Source organism: Culex quinquefasciatus, chromosome 2 (assembly GCF_015732765.1).
Source record: "Culex quinquefasciatus strain JHB chromosome 2, VPISU_Cqui_1.0_pri_paternal, whole genome shotgun sequence".
Lineage (NCBI taxonomy): Eukaryota > Metazoa > Arthropoda > Insecta > Diptera > Culicidae > Culex > Culex quinquefasciatus.
This window is the reverse complement of record NC_051862.1, coordinates 112,373,372-112,397,447: the sequence shown is the minus strand read 5'-3', so window position 1 is coordinate 112,397,447 and position 24,076 is coordinate 112,373,372. Positions and strand designations below refer to the sequence as shown.

The window sequence follows — 24,076 nt, the reverse complement described above, 5'->3', positions numbered from 1 at the left end:
CTATGAACCCACACGCGTATTGAGAGCACGTGAGCCTTTCGCATTGCATTTCCACAGAACTGACTACGCTAAACACGGGCCCATGAATAGAATGATGGAAACTTATAGCAAATATAATAACATAATCGATTTCACAATGACAAAATCCACCATAAAAAAAAACAGTTCTACAATCAAAGATAGATGTTCCCCCCTTGTAATTAGAAACTAAGCAACGATCATGTAGTCTACGTATGTTTGACGAATAAATAAATAAATAAATACATCGAAGTTGCGGGGTTTGAGCTCGTTCAACAGAGCGTACTCATACCCATCAAAACGTAGCGATCTGCAGTTCCATGTTCCGAGTTTCCAATCGGTGTCCTTTTCGTGCCTAGGTCTGTGCCGTTTGTTCCGGATCCTTATTCCTTCTTGATTGTTCGTAATGTTGTTATTTTCGGTATGCAGCCGGATTGGGGCTGCGATACCTAGTCTCGGGGTGGGGCTACCACCTTGAAGCTACCGAGACCCAGCTCCGGTTTTCTCTCGACACCGTAACGGGGGACTTTCTCACGAGGCCTAACGGCATAGCTACACCCTCCAAAGAGGATGGAGCCCCCCTTCCCTGTCAGCATACTACCAGAGTTCCCACCGGTGGTACGCCATGTCCAGTCGTTCCCGCGAGGACTGGGGCGAGATTGTCGAGGAGATGGCACTGCCGAAGCGTTACATGAACAACGAGTTTGCGTGGAAGGAGATTAACGTTTGGTTTTTGGACAAGTACGAGAAAGTTAATTTTCACGGTGAGGATAAGGATCCGACGGAGAGGAGGACGATGAGAAGCGGCATAATCGGAGGTGGTCAGCGCAGATGTTACACTCGGTGCCGGCGTTTTACAACACCGGTGAGTATTGAGAATGTGTGCAGTGATTAGCCAACTTCACTTACTTCCATCTCTTCTAGCAACTTTCTGCCCACAAACGCTCACCTCGCGACGGCGCAGCTCCAGCCGAATGAACCATAACAGCGAGCCGAAAAATCTGTCATTCTCAAAGGAGGATGAAGGCCTCATCAACCCCACGTTCCGGATGCGCTTCCAGGATCGGGAACTCCCCGTTCAAGCACTTCACTTCCCAGTCGGGAAACGTCGACCACCGAATCAACGGGTTTTCGAAAGTGACCGGTGGCGTACCGTAAACTGGGGTCAATCGGGACACATGGGGCGAATTGGGACAGCAGTTTTAACCATGTAGGAGCACAATATTTTGATATTTCTGGTTGGTTTCGGTTAGGACAGACTCAGGCCAACAAAATGTGTACATCCATTTCCAAATTTAAAAGCTATAAGTGCTCTAAAAACTGCTGTCCCTATTCAGACTGTAGTCCCGATTCACCCCAGATTACGGTACCGTAAGAATCGGTACAGCTTGGACTCTGATGTTGGCCTTGAGCAGAAGCGTTAAATGCAATAAAAAAATGTTTTCAGCATGGTGTTTTAAAGTTTTAAAAATAAATATAAAAATCAAGCTCATTTTTCTGATATTATCACTGTAGTATTAAAAGTTGTTTATTCTTGCCATAAAAGGTTTCTTATCTAATTAAAAGTAAAACACTTTTACCGATACAACGATTTTGTTCCATAAATGCATGGTAGTATCAAAAACTTTTCAACTTTTAAATTAAAAAGTTTGAACTTTCTACGAATATTCACCAACGCGAACTTTTAATCCATCGTTCGTTGGAAATTTAAATTTAGAATATTTTTTTCTTTGTGTGTGGTAATGTTTGTTCTTCCTTGGCCCCTGGTCCTGAACCTGCGAGCGTTAAAGTGGCCAGCTACCTGAATCATTAGCCGGATTAATGACTCCAGCAACCGAGCGTAAATGCACAGGATTTCATTTCCCCCGGTGCCGGCTTGTTGAAGACATCGCTGTCACAAGCCACGACCCGCTGCAACGAAATATTGGTAGTGTCCGACGTCTGATTGTTATTTTTAAACTTGAATTGCATCCTGCAAGGCCCATCGCTGGATCTTCGTAATCGATGAAACCGCACTTTCGCAACTTTTTGATTTGCTTGGCCAATGTTATCAAATTCTGCCGGCTCCAACTCTTCTCCGCCTATGGCACGTTGACACCATCCTGCTCCAGAATCTTCTCCGCATCTTTCTTTTTTTATCCAACGCGACCAAGAATGTCTAGAACTCAGCGGTTTATCGAAATATTCGATAGTACAATAATTAACAAGTCTATTTTTTTACAAGCGCGAAACCAAAACAAACTTGACAGCCGAGCGCGCGAAAGAAACACGAGGCAAACCAATGTTTTCAAAGCAGGTGTGGCGCTGTCAAATCTCAAATGACATTAGGAATTTAATTCCTTAATGTATTAAATACCGAAAATAATATATTAAGGCCTTTATCACGTCCCTCGATTTGGAACGACGGGTTTTTTTTCCCGGTTACCCAACATTGCTCGCGCCACTCCTGCAGTTGTTCCGGAACCGGTCGCAGTGGATTCAATAGCGTGTTACCCATCCTGCAGGACACCTCCGTGATTTGCAAATCACCCACTCACGTAGTCACCGCGCAGAATGAAGGACCGCCTGGACGTAACGCCGGCCTTATGGCACGTAGGCCGACGTGAACATCTGGTGGCATCGCAAACAGCGAGGTACAGGCCGCAAAGCTAAAGTTTGCTCCGACTGAAGCAGATTCGCGACGAATTCGAATGCCATCTTGGACACAAAACGTAAGTTTGTTTACTCTTTCGACCATGTTTGCGAGCCAGCAGGAGAACCGGTAAAAAACAAGTGTTACAGGAGGTGGGTGGAAAGGCGACCCTTCCGAAAGAGGAACGGAAGCTATCTTTACCAGAAATTTAAGTTATTTAAACGGAACAAAATATTGTTTACGCATCCGAAAAATCGTCAAAGAAGAATCGTTTCTCTGTACCAAGCCTGTGCATCGTGCTGAAAAATGCTATCATTTCCGGATGGTCGTCCCAATCCGAAGAAACCCCCACCGAAGGAATTGACCGTGCATATGTTCCAGTTGGAATCGCAAGCGTTTGACGAATGGGAGAATGGCGGGATGAGGAACCGGTTATGCTCCCGGCGATGTTTTTTTCCGAGCTATCAAGACGCTGTTGATCTCAACTGCAGTAGTTAAAACGCACCTGAGATCACCCGAGGTGCACGTGATAGTGAATAACAGCATCACTTGCTCGCAGTACATCCTAATGTAATCCATTCTTAAAAGGTATGGATATGTTTCTAAAGTTGTATTGGAGAGAAAAAAATATGTCAGGTTTAGCAACGAAATATTTTTTTTTTGTTTTTCTCTCCGTGCACAGTCACAGCCCAAAAAGTGTGACGTCATACCATTTGTTTTTGTAGCGGTTTACTGGTTATTTAGGAGTTTTTTTATTTGCGACGATTCGAAGGAACCTGTGCCGCGCAAGTGTCCTTCTGCCACTGTTTGGCCACTCGGATGACAAACTGTAAAAGGAAACTTCTCATACAGGTGAGTATTTAGCATACTGGAAATTATAAAAGTTATGCAAGTTAGATTTGAACCCTTTTGAATTTGTTCCAGCTGCGTCAATAATTCCACAGAGCAATTCTCTACCAAAACCGGAAAGAGATTTTATTTGTATTTTTTGATTTGGCTCAAACTTTGTGTGGGCCTTCCCTATTTTGCGGCATTGGTTCACCCATACAAGTCTCAATACAATTTTGGCAGCTGTCCATACAAAAATGCTACGTAAATATTCAAACAGCTGTAACTATTGAGGGATTTTTTTGACACCAAGTCTTCGGCAAAGTTGTAGGTATTGTTGAGTACTATTGAGAAAAAAATTGGTACACGGAAAAAATAAATGGCCGATTTTTTTTATTAACTTTTTTTTCATAAAAACTCAATTTCCCAAAATAGCAGGCCAAGGATTGATACCTAAGAGCATGCAATGGAACTGATCTTGTTGCGTGCTCATCGGTTGACGTCCAGGTAAAGAACATCCTGGAAGAAGCGCAACTAACTACATCCGTAGTTCTGTTAGATCATCCGAATTATCTTGATCAGAACAGTATAGCTCCTATTTTCTTACCTCCACGTTGGTTTGGTTTTCATGACGACCTAGCTGATGGCCTGTGGAAACGCCTCGTAAACCTTTGACCACCGCGGGACAGAGTCGAGACGGCTGTAAGAAAGGGGCGGGACAATGTGGGAAAGGGAAGTAATTTATGATTGTAGACGGTATTGTTTCGATTCGCAGTATGTTGAGTCAACTGCTGTGGATGTACCTGAAACATCGCACAACGGGGTTTCTCTTCGCTTTATTCTCAGCTACCACCTATCTCCTATTTTTATTTTGCTCTACTGATTCTTACTTCTTCACTGATTCTTCTATTTAATATCCATCATTTGATTTTGATTTTACTAACTTTTGATTCTCTTATCTCTCAAAGCTTTTCCATTTTTTTACCAACTGATACTGCTGTAACAAACTTTGTTTTTTTTTTCCTTAAAAATATACTTTTCTTAATGTACTAGTGATATCAAGTCTATTTATAATTTGCCTAATCTTTTTTTGATTTTATTGCGAATTTATTTATTCGAATAATTGTTTATCTGTCCTATAAATTATCATTACTATCATCTAAGCTTGTTTTTTTTTATCGCTATTTATTAACTATTGTCTAACTTTACATCTACTACAACCAGCTTCTAATTTTTATTCTTTAAAATACAATCATCATTCTCTTACTATTGAATCTTGATTTTTGTTAAAATATATTCTCTTTTACTGTATATTTCTATTGTTTTCAATCTTCACCCTTTTTCAAACAAGTGATGTTTGAGCCCAAACTCAATTTATGGAATGGTTAACGTGAAGACTTCCATCATTGTCATGATTTTTTCTTCAAAGTTATAAATTTTGCGTCGCTTTCAATATTTTGACAAAATTCCTTCAACAAGTTGTTTAGAATCATGCCCTACACATGCTAATTCCTTTTGGTAACGATTATCCCATTCCTTGTTAAGTTATGGAAATCGTAATTAATCAATGATTGCCAGCTAGGACGTCAATGACTGTGCCACAAAATTATATAAATTTTGAAGCACAATTGATTTAGATCAAAAATTCCTTCAGTGGCTTCAAGAAGGCAACAACCGGCACATGCTGATTCCTTTTTGTGCTGAAATTCGTTAAATTGCAATTAATACACTATTTTTTATAGCAACAGATAAACACGACTCAACACTAGGAAAGATTTCAGGAGAAAACAATACACAGTAAAATAACAACTAGTTTTTGAGAGTCTGCGATCAGCAGAGAAGCGAGTCAGACGTGCGTCCCTCACAAACCAAAAAAGTGCTTAAAAAGTGCAAAAATGCCTCACGGCAAGAAAAAGAGGCGGTCCTCACCAGCAGGATCGGCAGATTTGAAGAAGCTAAAGAATGCCGAAGCGCTACCTGCAAAGCCAGGCAGTTTGAGCAAGGACGCTCAAAATTCGTCTGGAAACCAGTTCGCTACCCTCCCTGTGGACGTGAGCGAGAAGGAAGAATTTGAACGACGGGAAAAGTTGCCACCCATTTTTGTGAAAACATCGTCATCGGATTCGGTGCGAAAGTGGCTAACCGGATTTATCAAATCTGGCGCTTTACGAGCTTCCATTCGCTTGTGTGCTGATGGACTCAAAATTCTGCTACCTACCAGAAAGGATTACAACTACGTTCGGGATTTCCTGAACAACACCAAGATTGAATACTACAGCCATGACGATCCAGGTAAACGCCCCATGAAACAGGTCCTCCGAGGCCTGTATGACATGGATGTGAGTGTGCTGAAAGAAGAGCTCAAAACTCTTAAGTTGAACGTGATCGAAGTCTTTAAGATGACGAGACACAACAAGGACATCAAGTATCGTGATCAACTGTACCTGGTTCATCTCGAGAAAGGATCGACAACGCCGTCTGAGCTGAAAGCAGTTCGGGCAATTTTCAACATCATCGTGACTTGGGAACGTTATCGTCCAGTGCACCGTGACGTGACACAGTGTTCGAACTGTTTGCAGTTTGGACATGGTGGAAGGAACTGTTTCATCAAGAGTCGTTGTGCAACCTGCGGAGGTGAGCACAAAACTCAAGATTGCAACTCAATCAACGAGAACATCGAAGCGAAATGCTACAATTGCGGCGGCGACCATTCTACCAAGAATCGGAGCTGCCCAAAACGAGCTGAGTTTGTGAAAATTCGGCAGCAAGCGACGACGAGGCACCAACCAAATCGTCGCAAAACACCACCAACTTTCACGGACGTGGATTTTCCTGCTTTGGCGTCACCTGGAGCGGGATCTGTTCGAGTGGTTCCAAATCTGCAGCCATTGCCGTTGAATCAGCGGCAAAAGTTGCAGAGAATACAACACCTCCTGGTTTCAGTCAGCAACCGAAGGAAAACCAACCAGCATCAACGGATGAAGGCAGTAGTGACCTGTTTTCACCACAAGAACTTTTGAACATTTTCATCGAGATGACAACAACACTGCGTGGTTGCAAAACTCGTGCGGAACAAGTAAGAACGCTTGGAGGATTTATCTTAAAATACAGTTCGTAGTTTACTCGTTTTAATGATTTTGAATATTTCAATGAATTTACTTTTTTTTAGTTTTAAGTTAGGATTAGTTGTTAAAGGGATTTTTTTTTTCTTTTTTACCCAAATGTATTCGATTCAATGCAAAAATGTAAAACAATTTGAAGTAAATAAATGAATGTGAACAGTTAATAAGAAAACGAAAAATATAACAAAGATGAAGAGCATGTAGCCATACCACTTACAATGTAAATGAAATGTAATTATTATAAGAAAGTTCAATAAAGACATATTTAATTTCAAAAAAAAAAAACTAGTTTTTGAATTCAAACTTAAATCTAACAGTTTTTGCTTTAGTGAAAGTTGATAGGCACACTTTAAATGGTTAGGCGCTTATACTTACATCGAACCCTACGCAATGTACCACCCCCGGCCGAGTTAAAATGCGTAACCGGAAAAGAAGGTGTGCATGCCTGGCACGAACACTCAAAGCGTGTTCTAGCGTATTGCTCGTACTTATTCAGAGCAAGGGTAAGATGTAGGTGTAAGGGCAGTGCGTGTTCGTCGGGAACCTAATGCATAAGATCGGCCAAGGCCCGTTCTTACACTGAAAATTGCGAAAAACTCAATTTCCCAAAATACGTATTTTTTTATTTTCGAGATTTTTTGGTATATTTTAGGGGACAAAACTCCGCAACTTTTGAGCCATTGAGAAGTATGGTCAAAAAATTTGCCGCCGATTTTTTTTTTAAATAGCGATTTTTGAAAAAATTCTAAATTTCATGCAAAACAATATTATTATTTTTTTATGTTAAATTGAATTTGCAATCGAAAAGTACTTTACAGATTTTTCCGTACTCCGTTTTCAAGATATAGGTAGCCACCGAAAGTTTGATTTTAGCGAAATATTGGCAGTTTTTCGATTTTTTAAAAATAGTGATAATTGACATAATTGACATGTTATTGACCATTTCTGAAAATATTTTTTTTTTTGAAAGTTCAGAAAATTTGCTATAAAATTGTCTAAAGGACATTGTAGATTGGACCTCTGGTTGCTGAGAGCGGCTTAAACAAAAAGAAACAGGAAAATTGAAGTTTTCTAAGTCTTATAAAAAAAAACCACCATTTTCTAATGTCGATATATCAGCAACTAATTGCCCGATTTTTAATGTTGAAACATGAAACACTCGTGAAACTCTTTTCGAAAAAAATATTTCCAAATTTTTTTAATCAAGACTAACATTTTAAAAGGGCCAAACATTTAATATTACGCATAGGCAAATTATTTTTTCCGTGTACCAATTTATTCTCAATAGTCCTCAACAATACCTACAGCTTTGCCGAAGACACCAAATTGATCAAAAAATTCACTCAAAAGTTGCAGCTGTTTGAATATTTACGTACCATTTTTGTATGGACACCTGCCAAAATTGTATGGAGACTTATATGGGTGAACCAATGACACAAAATAGCTTCTTTGGTCATAGGAAAGGTCCAAAGTTTGAGCCAAATCAAGAAATACAAAAAATAAAAATGGCCGAAATCGGTCGATTTAGAAGAGAATTGCTCCACTGGGACCAGGACAAGCATAGTTACGGAACCGGAGTCCCATTTCACTGGTCATTCAACTGCTGGCAGAGAAGGAATTGGTTCCGTCGGATTCCGTAAACCCGGGTGTGGTCATTTGGCGGATTGGTTCGAACCTCAGCATGTTACATATCAAATGCCCTAAAATTTTATAGGGAATTATTTTTGACCACTTTCATGACCAAGTGGCCACTTGTCCACTCCGGAACCGGTTCCGTCGGATTCCGTGAACCCGGGTGTGGTCATTTGGCGGATTGGTTCGCACCTCAGCATGTTATATATGAAATGCCCTGAAATTTTGTAGCGAATTATTTTTTACCATTTTCATGACCAACTGGCCACTTGTCTACTCCGGAACCGGTTCCGTCGGATTCCGTAAACTCGGGTGTGGTCATTTGGCGGATTGGTTCGAATCTCAGCATGTTACATATCAAATGTCCTGAAATTTTGTAGGGAATCATTTTTGACCACTTTCATGACCAAGTGGCCACTTGTCCAGTCCGGAAGCGGTTACGTCGGATTCCGTAAACCCGGGTGTGGTCATTCGGCAGATTGGTTCGAACCTCAGCATGTTACATATCAAATGCCCTGAAATTTTGTAGGGAATTATTTTTGATCACTTTCTTGACCAAGTGGCCACTTGTCCACTCCGGAACCGTCGGATTCTGTGAACCCGGGTGTGGTCATTTGGCGGATTGGTTCGAACCTCAGCATGTTACATATAAAATGCCCTGAAATTTTGTAGCGAATTATTTTTTACCATTTTCATGACCAACTGGCCACTTGTCTACTCCGGAACCGGTTCCGTCGGATTCCGTAAACCCGGGTGTGGTCATTTGGCGGATTGGTTCGAACCTCAGCATGTTACATATCAAATGCCCTGAATTTTTGAAGGGAATTATTTTTGATCACTTTCATGACCAAGTGGCCACTTGTCTACTCCGGAACCGGTTCCGTCGGATTCCGTAAACCCGGGTGAGATCATTTGGCGGATTGGTTCGAACCTCATCATGTTACTTATCAAAAGCCCTGAAATTTTGTGAGGATTTTTTTTGACCGCTTTCATCACCACTTGTCCAGTCCTGAAGCGGTTCCGTCGGATTTCGTAAACCCGGTTGCGGTCATTTGGCGGATTGGTTCGAACCTCATCATGTTACATATCAAATGCCCTGAAATTTTGTGAGGAATTATTTTGACCACTTTCATGACCAAGTGGCTACTTGTCCATCCTGGCTGAAATCAACTAGGAGGATGATGTTACGATCGATCCGGATCTGGTTGGCCAGCATTTGCGTAGAGCATGGGTTCGTCGAAACCTGGGGCTCGCTCCCGGTCAAGCACCTATTTGCGAAGTACCTCGGAATTAAGGACCTGTACGTTGAGTGGCAGAGTTTAAAACAAGTAGTCCCTAATTTCACTTCCTCTCCTAGACTGGCATAGATTTGACCTGACGGCGATTATCGAGCGGTAAAGCCTGGGATCCACAAAATCGCAATCTTTGTGTAAACAATCGTGATCAGGTTCAGTTTTCAATCTGGAGAGTGGTCAGGTCAATAATAGACCTCCGAATGTTGATATTCTTGTTTATCTTTCAAAACATTGAAGTTTGGTACCAATCATGTCCGGTGGACCTCAATTCCGGAATTGTCCCTCCTTCGGAACATCCCTGGGGGTTACCGGGACAATCTGGAGAGTGGCCAGGTCACTCATGAACCTCAAAATTTTGTAGTCGTGTTTATTTTTGAAAATCATGATGTTTGATACCCATCATGCCCGGTGGACCACAATGTCCCTCCTCCGGAACATCCCTGGGGGTTATCGGGATAACCTGGAGAGTGGTCAGGTCTTATGTACCAATCATATCCGGTGAACCACAATTCCGGAATTGTCCCTCTTCCGGAACATTTCTGGGGGTCACTGGGACAACCTGGATAGTAGCCAGGTCACTCATGGACCTCAAAATTTCGTAGTCGTGTTTATCTTTGAAAATCCTGAAGTTTGATACCCATCATGTCCGGTGGACCACAATTCCAGAATTGTCCCACCTCCGGAACATCCCTGGGGGTTACCGGAACAACCTAGAAAGTGGTCAGGTCACTCATAGACCTCAACATTTCGTTGTCGTGTTTATCTTTGAAAATCCTGAAGTTTGATACCCATCATGTCCGGTGGACCACAATTCTGGAATTGTCCCTCCTCCGGAACATCCCTGGGAGTCACCGGGATAACCTGGAGAGTAGCCATGGACCTCAACATTTCGTAGTCGTGTTTATCTTTGAAAATCCTGAGGTTTGATATCCATCATGCCCGGTGGACCACAATGTCCCTCCTCCGGAACATCCCTGGGGGTTATCGGGATAACCTGGAGAGTGGTCAGGTCTTTTGTACCAATCATATCCGGTGGATCACAATTCCGGAATTGTCCCTCTTCCGGAACATTTCTGGGGTCATTGGGACAACCTGGATAGTAGCCAGGTCACTCATGGACCTCAAAATTTCGTAGTCGTGTTTATCTTTGAAAATCATGAAGTTTGATACCCATCATGCCCGGTGGACCACAATTCCGGAATTGTCCCTACTCCGGAACATCTCTGGGGGTTACCGGGTCAACCTGGAGAGCGGTCAGGTCACTCATGGACCTTAAAATGTAAATTCTCGTGTTTATCTTTGAAACGATGATAGCGAGTTAAAGTTATTATATTTTCTTCAAACAACGATCCCGAAACTTTTTCAAGTAGTTGCTCCGAGAGAAAGCAACAAGATGCGCGCGGTCGGCGAAAGAGAGAATGAAGATTGTCAAATCAGTTTTGTGGTTAATTCGTGTGGAATAAGACGTGTTGTTTGTTAATTGCGAAATATCTTTTTTTTTTTTTTTTTTTTTTTTACAAGGTCGGAATCTGCTACCAGACACCTGAGAATTCATTCCTCAGGTAGTGTGGGGTTGGGAAAACAAAAAAAGAGTTTTCCCGACCCACTAAACCAGTCCTTGAACGCCGTGCCCTTGTCCCCCCGGGACCACCTTTCAGTATAACTTCGGGGAGGCGTTGCATTTTCTGCACTAGTCTACTTACAGGATCCATGCCGGGTGCTAGAACCATTTCCTGTCCTACATACATATGAGTCCATGCGAGGGTTTAACCGCGCCCAAGAATCGCGTTGCTTTTGATCGGCTAGTCATATGCAGCCCTCTCCTTGGACCATCGAGACGTGTACCGATTTGGTAGAGCCAACCGTCATAACGTGCTCTCCTTCACAGCCACACTCGTGGGTTCTCGACTCCTGTGACCATCGAGACGTGTACCGATTTGGTAGAGCCGACCATCATAACGTGCTCTCCTTCACAGCCACACTCGTGGGTTTTCGACTAGGCTCCTAGTCGTTCCTCCTCTGATCGTCTCTCCATTTCCGCTGGAGAGCCGAAGTGATCTGCGTCACCGCTCCGACGACCGCATTCCACTTGGCGATGTCGCTGCACATTCTTCGCACCACATTATCCGGGCTGGTGTCCGCTCCGATAATGGCCAGCATTTCGCTTCGCGCTACCTCGAAGCGAGGGCAGGCGAACACCACGTGCTCCGGTGTTTCCTCGCAATCGACGCAGTCCGGACAGAGAGGAGACTCTGCATGTCCAAACCTGTGCAGGTACTTCCTGAAGCAGCCATGGCCCGACAGGAACTGTGTGAGGTGGAAGGTGACCTCTCCATGCCTTCTGCTCACCCACGTGGATACGGACGGGATAAGCCGATGCGTCCATCTGCCTTTCTCCGTGGTGTCCCACTCACGTTGCCACCTTGCCAGCGATTCGGCTCTCGCAGCTTCCCGGATACCTCTCGTGCCTCTCCGGGTGTAGCGCACGGTGTCCTCCTCCAGTGTGATGCCGATGGGGATCATTCCGGCTATGACGCCAACTGCTTCCGACGAAATGGTCCTGTACGCGCTTGCAACCCGCATGGCCATCAGTCTCTGCGTTCTGTCGAGCAGCGCTCGATTTCGCTTCGTCCCCAGCGCCGTCCACCATACCGGTCCGCCGTACCTAAGTATGGACGTCGCGACACTTGCCAGAGGCGGCGCCTACTGCTCCTGGGTCCAGCGTTGTTCGGCATCATCCTCGACAGTGCCATGATCGCCTTAGCCGCCTTCTCGCAGGCGTAATCGACGTGGCTGTTGAAGTTCAGCCGGTCATCCACCATCACCCCGAGGTACTTGAGCGCTCTCTTCGAGTGCACGACGTGTTCTCCAACGTGAATTTGGGCCTGCTGCACCTTCTTGTGGTTACTAACCAGCACCATCTCCGTCTTGTGGTGAGCGATCCGCAGCTTCACCTCGAGCATCCAGTTCTCGATCATTGCGATTGCCTCCATAGCCAGCACTTCGACCTCCTCGACATTTTCGCCGGTTACCGTCAGCACTATGTCGTCTGCAAAGCCCACAATCTCTACGCCGTTGGGTAGTCCCAGTGTCAACACTCCGTCATACATTCCATTCCACAGTGCTGAACCCAGAATGGATCCCTGCGGAACTCCGCGGTAACAACAACGGTTTTTGTCCATCGGCAGTGTCGTAGACCAGCACGCGGTTCTCGAAGTAGCTCTTCAAGATCATGCACAAATAGTCAGGCACCTTCATTTTGTGCAGCGCTGCTGCTATGGCCGCCCAGCTCGCACTGTTGAACGCGTTCTTGACGTCAATCGTGACTATTGCGCAGCAACGGTTCCCCCTGCGTTTTTCCTCCGCGCTTCGTCGGCTTTCTCGACCACTTTCCGGATGGCGTCCACCGTGGATCTCCCTTTACGGAAGCCGAACTGCCTCGCTGCTAAGCCATGCTCGCTCTCCGTGTACTTGGTCAGCCGGTTAAGGATGATCCGTTCCAGAAGCTTTCCGAGGGTGTCCAGCAAACATATAGGCCTATACGATGATGGGTCCCCCGGTGGTTTGCCTGGCTTCGGCAGCAACACGAGCTTTTGAACCTTCCACGGGTCGGGGAAGTGTCCTTCGTCCAGGCATTCCTGCAGGACTGTTCGAAACCTGTCCGGGAATGCTAGAACCGCCGATTTCAGGGCGAAATTCGGGATTCCATCCGGACCGGGAGCTTTCTTCACCTTCAATCTCTTCGCTACTGCCACAAGTTCCTCGTTGGTGATCAGATGACCTTCGGCGTTGCTACCCCTTCGTCGTTGTACGGTGTAGGAGGCCATGTCGTTGGGTCATGTCTTGGGAAGAGCCCTTCCACAATGACCTTCAGCTTGTCGGGACACGTTTCAGCCACCATCGATGGGCCTCTGATCTTCGCCATCGCTACACGATATGCGCTCCCCAAGGGTTTGCATCAGCGTCTTGGCATAACTCCTTGAAGCAGTTTGTCTTGCTGCATTTGATCGCTTTCTTGAGCGCGGCCTTTGCAGACCGGTACTCCTCTCTGCACTCCTCTCTAGTTGCTTCGGATCTTGCTCTCTGGACTCGTCTTCTGGCGCTGAGGCAACTTGCCCGAAGGGTACCGAGTTCTTCATTCCACCAGTAGGCTGGACGACGACAGTTCCTTGGCTCCAGTCTCCGCGGCATGGTTGTGTCGCATGCTGTCACCAGTTGTGCTGTTAGCACGTCGGCACTCAAGTCTTGGGGACCATCACACCAATGGAGCGCTTCAACGAAGAGACCCTCGTCGAAGTACTGCAGCTTCCATTTCCTTCCGTAGGACCGGCTGCTCCTATCTGGTACAGGGCTCGTCTCCCGATGCTGTACCGGATCGCTTGGTGATCGCTGTGGGTATAGTCCTCACTCACCCTCCAGTTCATGTCGGCCGCCAGTCGCGGGCTACAGAACGTAACGTCGATAATGGACTCACGACCGTCTTTGCGGAAGGTACTGCTGGTTCCGCGATTCGCCAGCCTAACGTCTAGCTTTGCCAGAGCTTCCATTAGGCTATGCCCCTAGCATTGGTGCATCTGCTACCCCACTCGACCGCCCACGCGTTGAAGTCACCTCCGATAACGATCGGGCTTCGTCCGATCAGTTCATCGGTCAGACTATCCAGCATCTGCTGAAACTGCTCCAAGGTCCATCTTGGGGAGCATAGCAGCTACAGAAGAAGGTTCCGTTTACTTTGGCGATCACGAATCCTTCAAACGCCCTCGAGACCACTTCCTGTATGGGGTACCGCCCCATCACGTGTATCGCCGCCATTCTTGCTGTTTCCGCGGCCCAGTTTCCGTTGTCGTGTGGAACTCGGTACGGTTCTGCAATAATTGCCACGTCACACCCCGTCTCCGCGGTCGACTGCCACAGCAGTTGCTGTGCAGTGTCGCAGTGATTGAGGTTCACCTGGGACACCTCCATTACTTTTTGCCCGAGGCCAGCTTCTTGTACACCGGGCAATTAAAGCCACCCGTCACATGGCTATTGCCGTCGCCTTCTTTACAGAGCACGCACTTCGGCTGATTTTTGCAGTCTCTTGCCATGTGGCCTTCTCTACCACACCTTCTGCAACTGTTGGTTCGATCGGGACCGTCGCAATTTCTCGCCTGGTGGCCGAAGCCCATACAGCGGAAACACCTCGTCATCTGCTGGGTCACTCGAGGAACAGGCCTCAGTGGGCACACCGACCACCCTACTTTGACCTTGCCGGTTTCCAGCAGCTTAGACGCCGAAGGCGTCGATAGTCGGATCGACGCAATTTGCGTGCCGCCGTAGGCTTTCCTGAACCGGATTGCCATCGGTATCGTACGGTCATCCAGAAGAACGATCAGCGCATCTTCTAGCTCTTCCTCCGTCGTGATCTCGTCCAAGTTCCTGCACTCGATCGTTGTCTCCGGTGATAGCGCTCTTACCTTCGACTCGTAGCCTACGGCTTTCTCGACGAGGGACTTAAAAGCTGAGCTCTTGACCGCGGGATCCTTCTTCAGCTCAAAAAAGCATCGCTCCGGTTTGGGTGCGCCTGGTTTTAACCACGTTCTCGCCAAGCTCCTTGAGTTCCGGATCGGTTCGTACTTTCCGGAGGAGGTCTGCGTACGAAACACCTTCCTTCACCTCGACCACCAAAGCCTCGCCTTTGTTACGCTCCTGCGAAACTTGGGTTTTGGGTGTCCTCGTTCTGCTTCCCTTTTTTCTTCCGCTTCTTCTTCTTGACCTTCTCCCATTCCTTCTCCTTCCCTGGGGTTGGTTCTGGTTCCTTCGCCGGGTCCGGACTGTCTCCATTCCCCTGCTTCTGCTTCTTTGCGTCCTCCTCCTCTCCAGGCTGTAACCTATGGTATTTGCATCCCAAGATTAGTGCGATCGTTTGTTCCGCGGCAAGTTACGGAGGGAGCACTTGAGAAGGCTTGCGGGCAGAACGACCTACTAGCGTAGCTGTCCAGCCCCTACGGACGCTACCAACGCTGCACCGCTAGTTGCGCTAGTCACCGCTAGGAGCGCACGAGATCATCGCAAACGCCCGCCTTGGGTAGCGGCGATGACCAAGACGATGGGACGATGGGACGAAGGAGTCCAGAAGGGGGGAGGTTGAGGATCGCTGGGAAAACCCCGCCATTGCAACGGTCACTTTGCCTGGTATCTTGAAGAGGACGGTCGATATCCGTGAAAATCACCGTCACGAAGTAGTGAAATTTTAGAAGTGAAGTGGAAGATCCGGTAGACGCCATCCCGGAGAAAAGCCGTCCGACGATCTGGAGATCCGGACGCAAGCAGGAGGAGCCTGCGTTGATTTGTGGACATCCAGGTAAATACCGTTGCTTCCCGATCTATCGCCGTCCAACCTCCCTCCGCCATCGCTAATTTCCGTCCCATTGTGCCCACAGAACCCTCGGTGTTCGTACGCTTCGCGTACAGGCCGGCGCAGACGCATCCGTCCGCCGTAAGCCACCCGACACCCGCGGTATTCCCCGCGCGGTACATCGTACCGCCGAGCACGATCGCTCACGCACGAGGATCGCCCGCGACACCGTTCCGGTGTGGGAACCGCCCTCGCGACGCCGCCATTTTGGTCTTCTGACCAACCGTCGCGAGATAAGACGCCAGCCTCGCCAGCCGTTATACCAACCGACGCCGGAAACCAGGCAGACCGGTGGATTCGTCCGCCGTAGTCCCAGAGTCCGTCAACATACTCGGGAGCGTCGAGGCAGGTGGCGCAGAAGAGGGTCGAGTACGAGAACAGTATCTGACCGCCCATAGTGGTCGCTGAACGTGAGAGGAAGACGTGTCCCGCCCCGGTTGACCTAGTCCCGGAGGTCGGTGGAGGCGTGTAGCCGTTGTTCCAGGAACGCGAGCTGAGAGTGGTGAGAAAGCGGAAGCAGCAGTTCCGGAAAGGGCCCGAAGAAGAAGAAGGACGTGTGAGGTAGGATTAGATAGTAAGGAAGTGGGGATCGAGGAACGAAGAACGCGCAGCTTGAGTCTGCTGAATAAAACACGAGTTTCCGGAATAAAGTGGGTTTGTTTTGTCCGTTGGTCCAATCGAGTGTTTCCCTTTCCGATTCCGGATTAACATGCCGACCCTGAGGCAAAGAGGGGGGTCTCACTGATGCTGGGGTAGCCCACCATAAGTTACACTTGGCGCCCAACTAGAAATTAGTTTAACTGTTTCGTGTTTGGGTTCACTTGAGGACTTTAGACGATTTGCCCACTTCTCTGGGAAAACGCCCATTATTCAGGTGCAAAAGTTGTCTAATCGTCAAAATACAAACAGAAGTGACGCTAATATTTGAATTTTTGAGTTCCGAGGAGGGGTTTTGGAAGTCTACGCTAGGAGGAACGACCACCAGACATTGGCAAAGTAATTGGTTGGAGATTTCGTAAAATTTTGTTTGAATTCCGGAATAGAATTCGTATCGGTGGAGTGTCGTTTCCTTCGGACTAGTTGAGTGAAAACACCAGGAAAAATAAGTTATTTATTCACCGTACAAAAGTACGATTACAAAAGTTTCGACTTACACTAGGTTTTTTACAATTATTCGCTATTTGCTGATTCATTCAAGAGCGTAATTCAATTCTAGGTTTTTTTCAATTCATTGTTGATCCGTTGGTGTTCATCAATGAACAGTTTCATTCACTAGGTTATCAAATTATCTCAGTTAGCGAATCAATTTTAGGTATTTTTCTTAATTTGTAGTTGTGATTGCTCATTTCTAGTATTTTTAAATAAATTTTCTTTTTAATTACAAGATCTTTGATTTTCCTTGCACTCAAGATGGATATGGTTCATTTGTTGTCACTGTATCGCGGAATGAATACGGGTCATTTGACCGTTGATGAACTCGAACATGAGCTGAAGATCCGCGACATCCCATTTGATTCATCGCGCAGCGGAGCCGAACGTGCGTTGCGTAATCGCCTAAAAGAAGAGAGTTGAAACATGTTGAGTATGAGTTAATGAATGGTTCCGTGTTGGATGAATTGGAAACGTGTGAGTTGAAAGTGAGTGAGATTAAGTCCCACTTGGAAAACCGGAAATCCAAGCAAGCACCAGAACAGTCGTTCAAGACTAGGATTCTGCATTGCGTTTTCCGCTTGGAACGTTTGAGATCATACACCACCAAGGATGATGAACTGAATTCATTAGCAGAAACAGCTCGAGCCTGTATGAGGCTGCTGAACATTTTCTTCTCCATTTCTTCACATTTGCCCGAAGTACGTGAAGCAGAGTTAGCACTCATTAACCAGAGTCTAACGGAAATAATGAAGAAGCAGGATGCGGAAAAAGGAAATGGAAAAGGAGCGGAAGAAGATAATGAATCTTGGAATAGTACTGAAGAGAATAATGGAGAGGAAATTGCTGGAATTGTTGGTGAAACTGGTTCTGTTAGTGGAAATGGTAAGGGAAATGGTAGTGGAGTTGGTAGTGGAGTTGGTAGTGGTGATGGAAAAAGTGTTGGAAAACCTGGTGACGTGGAAAGAGCTGAATTTGAACAGTGGAAAGAACAAAAAGTAGAACTGATTAACGTGGTCAACAAGTTGTTGGAACACATTAAGGTTCTTGAAGCGAAACAGGTTGAGAAAGAGGTGGAGAAAGAAAAGCCGGAAGTACAGGCCAAGCCAGCCAACAGTACGCAAGTTGGAGTAGACGCGAACAAGGACAAAAAGGACGAGGAGTAAAAGCCAGCAGAATCCAGGAGATTTTCTCGCGTGGCTCAACCAAAGAAATAGTTCATTGGGAAGCTTCGGTAACTCAGAGAATGAACATAACAAACCAGAGGAAGTTCATTCCGGCAAGGATGAACCGAAGGAAAAGAAAACCGGATTTGGTAGGAGTTTACCGGTGCATAAGTGGACGGTTCGTTATGACGGGATGGACAACGGGAGGAAACTGAACGAGTTTTTAAAGGAGGTGGAGTTCAACGCTCGTTCAGAGAACATTTCTGAGTCCGAGTTGTTCCAGTGTGCGCATCATTTGTTCACGAGGAAAGCACGTTCTTGGTTCATGGAAGTGAACGGGAATAATGAACTGGGTTCATGGAAGAAGTTGGTGGATGAATTGAAGAGCGAATTCTTACCGATCGACATCGATTACGTCTATGAGCGGCAGGCCAACAATCGCAAGCAAATGTCCAGGAGAAGTTCCAGGACTATTACTTGGACATGGTCCGGATCTTCCGCTGTATGACGAATCCGTGGGATGAGAAACGGAAGTTTGACGTTCTCTTCCGCAATACTCGCGAGGACTGCCAAATAGCGATGCTAGCCGCAGAAATCAAGACGATTCCATCGATGAAGGAATTCGGTAAGCGATTCGACTCTGTCAATTGGAAGCTGTATCAGAAGGGAGAAAGGTACACGCCGCGATCAGCGCACGTGGAGGAGGTGCAAACACAGCGGTCGTCGTACCAGAACACCGGAAATAGGTACCAGAACTCGAATCGTTTCCAGGGTGGAAACCGATCGCAGGGTGGTTACCAACAGCAAGGTCAGAACCAGCAAAATCGACCGTACTACAACAAGAACAACAGCAACGGAAACTACAATCAGAAGAGCGCGTGGAAGCCAGAACAGCAGAGACAGCAGAGCAACGGAAATCAAAAGGAGAACAAACCAAGGGTTGACGAGAGGTCTCAACCGAAACCGAACACCCAGAATCGCGAGAACAGCACTGCTGCAGGTTCGAGTGGAACCAGTGCCTTACAACGGATTGTGAAGGCGTATATTCCGGTCAAACGGGATATTTGCTACAACTGTCACGTTGCAGGTCATGGCCACGAGGAATGCCGGCAGGAGAGGAGCGTGTTCTGCGTGCGGTGCGGTTTTCCGGGTTTTTCTACGAAAGATTGCCCGTACTGCGAAGCAAAAAACATGCAAAAGACTGCTCAGTGAGGCGAGTCAGTCTCACGGGAAGCTCCAGAAGTCCTCACGAAGATACCGAAGCGTCGGAAGCACTCCAACAGCTAGGATATTCGAGGGTTGATGGAGAAAAGAAAGAAGAAGATGCTGAAGTGGCAACGATGCTTGTAACAGTGAGCAACGGCGATCGTAGGCCGTTTGCAAGAGTGGAAATGTTGGGAATATCGGTTGTTGGACTTCTTGATAGTGGTGCACAGCGCACAGTTTTAGGTGTTGGTGGAAGAAAGTTAGTGAAGTTGTTAAGTTTAAAGTTGAAACCCACGAATATTGATTTGAAGACAGCCGGAGGTGAGAGTTTAGAGGTGATTGGGTGTAGTGACATACCGATTACGTTCAATGGTGTTACGAAGATTCTGTCCGTGATGATCGCGCCGAAGCTGAACAGGAAGTGCATCCTTGGCTACGACTTCTGGCAAAAATTCGGCATCAGGCCAACGATGGAATCCGTCGAGGTGGTTGATGAACAGGTCGATGAAAATCTAGAAGACGCAGAAGAAGAATTAGAAGAAGAGCAGAAAAAACAGTTGGAAGATGTACAGAAGATGTTTCTCGTTGCCAGCGAAGGAGTCGTCGGAAAGACGGACCTGCTGGAACACAAAATCGAACTGAAGGAGGAGTTCGTACAGTCCGAACCGGTCCGGAAGAATCCGTATCCGTGGAGCCCAGAAATACAAAAGAAGATTCATATAGCTGTGGAAAAGATGCTCCGGGACGGAATCATCGAACCGTCGGAGTCGGATTGGGCGTTGCCGGTCGTTCCGGTCAAGAAGAGAGACAGCGAGGAGATCAGGCTGTGTCTCGATGCTCGTAAGCTAAACGAGCGCACCAAGAGGGATGCGTACCCTCTGCCCCATCAGAACAGAATATTGAGTCATCTGGGGCCGTTCAAGTACCTGTCCACCATAGACTTGAGCCAGGCGTTCTTGCAGGTGCCGTTGAGTGAGGAGTGCAGGAAGTACACCGCTTTCTCCATTCCCGGAATGGGATTATTCCAGTTCAAGCGACTTCCGTTTGGACTGATCAACAGCCCGGCAACCTTAAGCAAGCTCATGGACAAAGTCTTAGGATTCGGGGCACTTGAGCCGTCCATTTTTGTTTATCTAGATGACATTGTGGTGGCCAGTCATACGTTTGACGACCACATTGCGAAACTGACAGAACTTGCGGAGCGGTTGAAAAACGCGAATTTGCGCATCAACCTAGAAAAGTCCAAGTTCTGCTGCTACGAATTGCCGTATCTCGGTTACATCCTGTCGCGAGAAGGAATGCGGCCTAATCCAGATAGAGTCCAAGCTATCTTAGGATATGAGGCCCCAAACTCGGTCAGATCGCTGAGACGATTCCTCGGTATGGTCAACTACTACCGTAGGTTCATCGATAAGTTCAGCGAACTTACTGCGCCGCTCACGGACTTGCTAAAGAACAAGCCGAAGCGAGTGGTGTGGTCCAAAGCAGCAGACTTAGCTTTTCAGGCCATCAAGGAGAGGCTGATTTCAGCTCCAGTGATGGCCAATCCCGACTTTAAGCTACCGTTCTGTGTCCAAACGGATGCAAGCGACACCGCGATAGCCGGAGTTCTGACACAGGTTCACGATGGTGTGGAGACGGTGATCGCGTATCACTCAGAGAAGCTGAAGGGTGCTGAGTTGAACTACCATGCTGCGGAGAAAGAGGGTTTAGCTGCTCTCCGTTGCATCGAGAAGTTCCGCTGCTATATTGAGGGCACTCACTTCACGCTGGTGACCGATTCATCCGCGCTCACGTTCATTATGCGAGCAAAGTGGAGGTCGTCGTCGCGTCTGAGTCGTTGGAGCATAACCTTCCAGCAGTACGACATGGAGGTGAAGCACAGAAAGGGAAAGGAGAACATCGTACCCGACGCGCTGTCGCGGTCGATTGAGACGCTCGACGTAGGCGATGACGACAACTGGTACCGGAATCTGTATAATGCTGTTGAGGACGATCCGGAGAAGTATCTGGACTTCCGCATCGAGAACGGGAAGCTGTTCAAGTTTGTGTCGTCCAAGTCCGACGTGCTGGACTACAGATTTGAATGGAAGGAGTGTGTACCAGAATCGGCACGAGAGCAAGTCATGCGACAAGAGCACGACGGCTGCTTGCACATCGGCTTCGAAAAGTGCATTGAGAAGCTCAAGAGGAGGTTTTACTGGCCTCGAATGAGCGCAGACTTGAAGAAGTACATCAACAGGTGCGACACCTGTAAGGAGACAAAACATTCGACCGTGTCTACTGAGCCGATGATGGGACAACAACGAGTAGCGGTTAGGCCATTCCAGATTGTCTGCATGGACTACATACAGTCGCTTCCGCGTAGCAAGAAAGGAACGCACACTTATTGGTCGTCTTAGACGTCTTTTCTAAGTATTGCCTTCTTGCTCCGGTCCGGAAGATTTCGTCTGCTAGTCTGTGTAGCATTCTGGAAGAGCAGTGGCTGCGAAAGTTGTCTGTGCCCCAGTACATCATCACCGACAACGCAACTACGTTCCTGTCGAAGGAGTTCCTGGACCTGTTGAAACGGTATGGAATACAGCATTGGGCAAACGCTCGTCACAGGAGCCAAGCAAATCCCACCGAGCGCTTGAACCGTACGATCAACGCGATGATCCGTACGTACGTCCGGCAAGATCAACGGCTGTGGGATACTAAAATCTCAGAGATTGAGTTCATCCTGAACAACACGGTCCACGCAACAACGAAGTTTACGCCACACAGAGTAGTGTTCGGGCACGAAGCGGTGACCCGAGGAATGGACCATCAGCTCGAAGACGATGAGGAACTCACCGAGCAAGAGCGTATGGAACGCATGCATGGAGTGAGCAAGAAGACCTACGAGCTGGTCAAAGAGAACCTGCAGAAGGCGCACGAGAGTACGAAAGGCAGTATGATCTGAGGCACAAAAGATACTCACCGGTGTTCGATGTTGGACAGCGTGTCTTCAAGAGATCCTTCCAGCAGTCGGCGGCGAACAAGTCCTTCAATGCCAAGCTTGGGCCTACGTACGTCCCGTGCATCATCGTCGCCAAGAAGGGAACGAGTTCCTACGAAGTGTCCGACATGAATGGTCGCTCACTGGGAGTCTTCTCAGCGGCGGATTTGAAAGCATGATCTCTGAAAGAGGGACATAGCTTAGTTCGAGGACAGAGGTTCATCTGAGAGGAGGTCAAGGTCGATATAGATGTGATTCCGCAAATTTATTCATCAGGAGTTCTCATCTAAGTCGCCTTGCGCAATCCACAGCGCATGAATGAACCGAGTGTCACTCATCAATGGGTTCATTGACACATGAACACCCACGCATCGCAAGCACCAGTATGGAAAAGTGCATCCTAGGAAATCATTGATCAAATTTTAAGTGAAAGTTTTAAAGTGTCGTAATTGAATGTTATTTTGTGTTTTGTGAATCAATTTTATGTTTTATCGGTGCATAATGTCCCATTCATCTCTCAGGCAACATTAGCAAGAGTATTTCTAAAGTTGCACTACGAGAAGGGAATGTGGAAAGAAAATTGCATCGGAGTTCAAAGTGTGTGTGAAAGAACATGTTAATGAGTCGTGAGGAGTGAGCAAATGAGTTGGCTAACCATGAAGTTGCAAGAAGTTTCTTTGTCATATACCATGCATCACTATTTAGCTTTTTCAATTTATAACTAGGATTTTTCGCTTAATTTTTCACCTAGTGGACGCACTTCCGTGAAATTTGAGCACTTCATACTTACCAAAAGCATAGCATACAAAATTCATATCAGAGCATATTGCATCTCTGATGAGCTTGTTTGTGAGATATGGGATTTTTGGGGTAGAATTGGGGAATAAAACTTCAAATGATTATATAGGTACCTTTTTAAACTGATACGTATCAGGAAAATAATAAATAAATTCCCATTTCTACACAAATCGCCGATTTTCTCACAAACAACCGCATCGCGATCTTGCACAGGCCACATTTTTTTATCACCAATAGTAGTTTGACAGGTTCAGGTCACTCAGCAAACCCGAAGAAGCAGCACACACACTGATACGAATGATAACGATAAGGATTATAGCACGAATTGGTTCGATAAAGGAGATCTCCGACACTCACGTAGTGAATTATTTCAACCGTCGCTTGATGCGAATAGGTTTTTGATCGCGATATTTGTTGAATTTGTTTATTCCGGAATATAATTAATTTATTACCATGGTATTATTTGTAATTTGCATGCAGCAGAAAATTGGAAAATAAAAAAAAAAATATAAAAATTCAAAAGTTATAAAAATTTGCATGCTTGAGTATAATTTTAATTTGTAAATATTTTAATTTGTTATTTATTTATTTATTTGACTTGTAAATATTGTAATTTAAATGTTGTCAATGTCGGTTAATATATCAAGAATGGAGATCGCTGGAGACCGGAGTCGAAATATACGTTGATGGTCAGTAACAGGTTTCGGCCTTGAAACTGAGAGGAGTCGACTTAGGTTGACGATGATAACTTATGACCCCGCCCATTACCATTGATATAAGTGTTGTGAACTTGTGTATTCTGACTTGACTTAGTACAACGGACTCAATTTTCAAATATTTCTGGTTACTTTGA

The 24,076-nt window shown here is 46.3% G+C and overlaps 1 protein-coding gene and 1 long non-coding RNA gene across 5 annotated transcripts in view; one reads left to right on the top strand and one right to left on the bottom strand.

The window, feature by feature from the left end:
- The window catches only part of LOC6039992 (integrator complex subunit 3 homolog), a 254,482-nt gene that overhangs the window by 56,950 nt on the left and 173,456 nt on the right, over nucleotides 1-24,076 (top strand). The gene's annotated exons all lie outside the window — the stretch shown is intronic.
- Nucleotides 17,287-23,442, bottom strand: LOC119766634. The gene is made up of 4 exons (XR_005277022.1): nucleotides 23,216-23,442; nucleotides 22,408-22,607; nucleotides 19,803-19,957; nucleotides 17,287-17,478 (listed from the first exon to the last, which is right to left on the bottom strand). It is a non-coding gene; the product is annotated as an uncharacterized LOC119766634 (long non-coding RNA).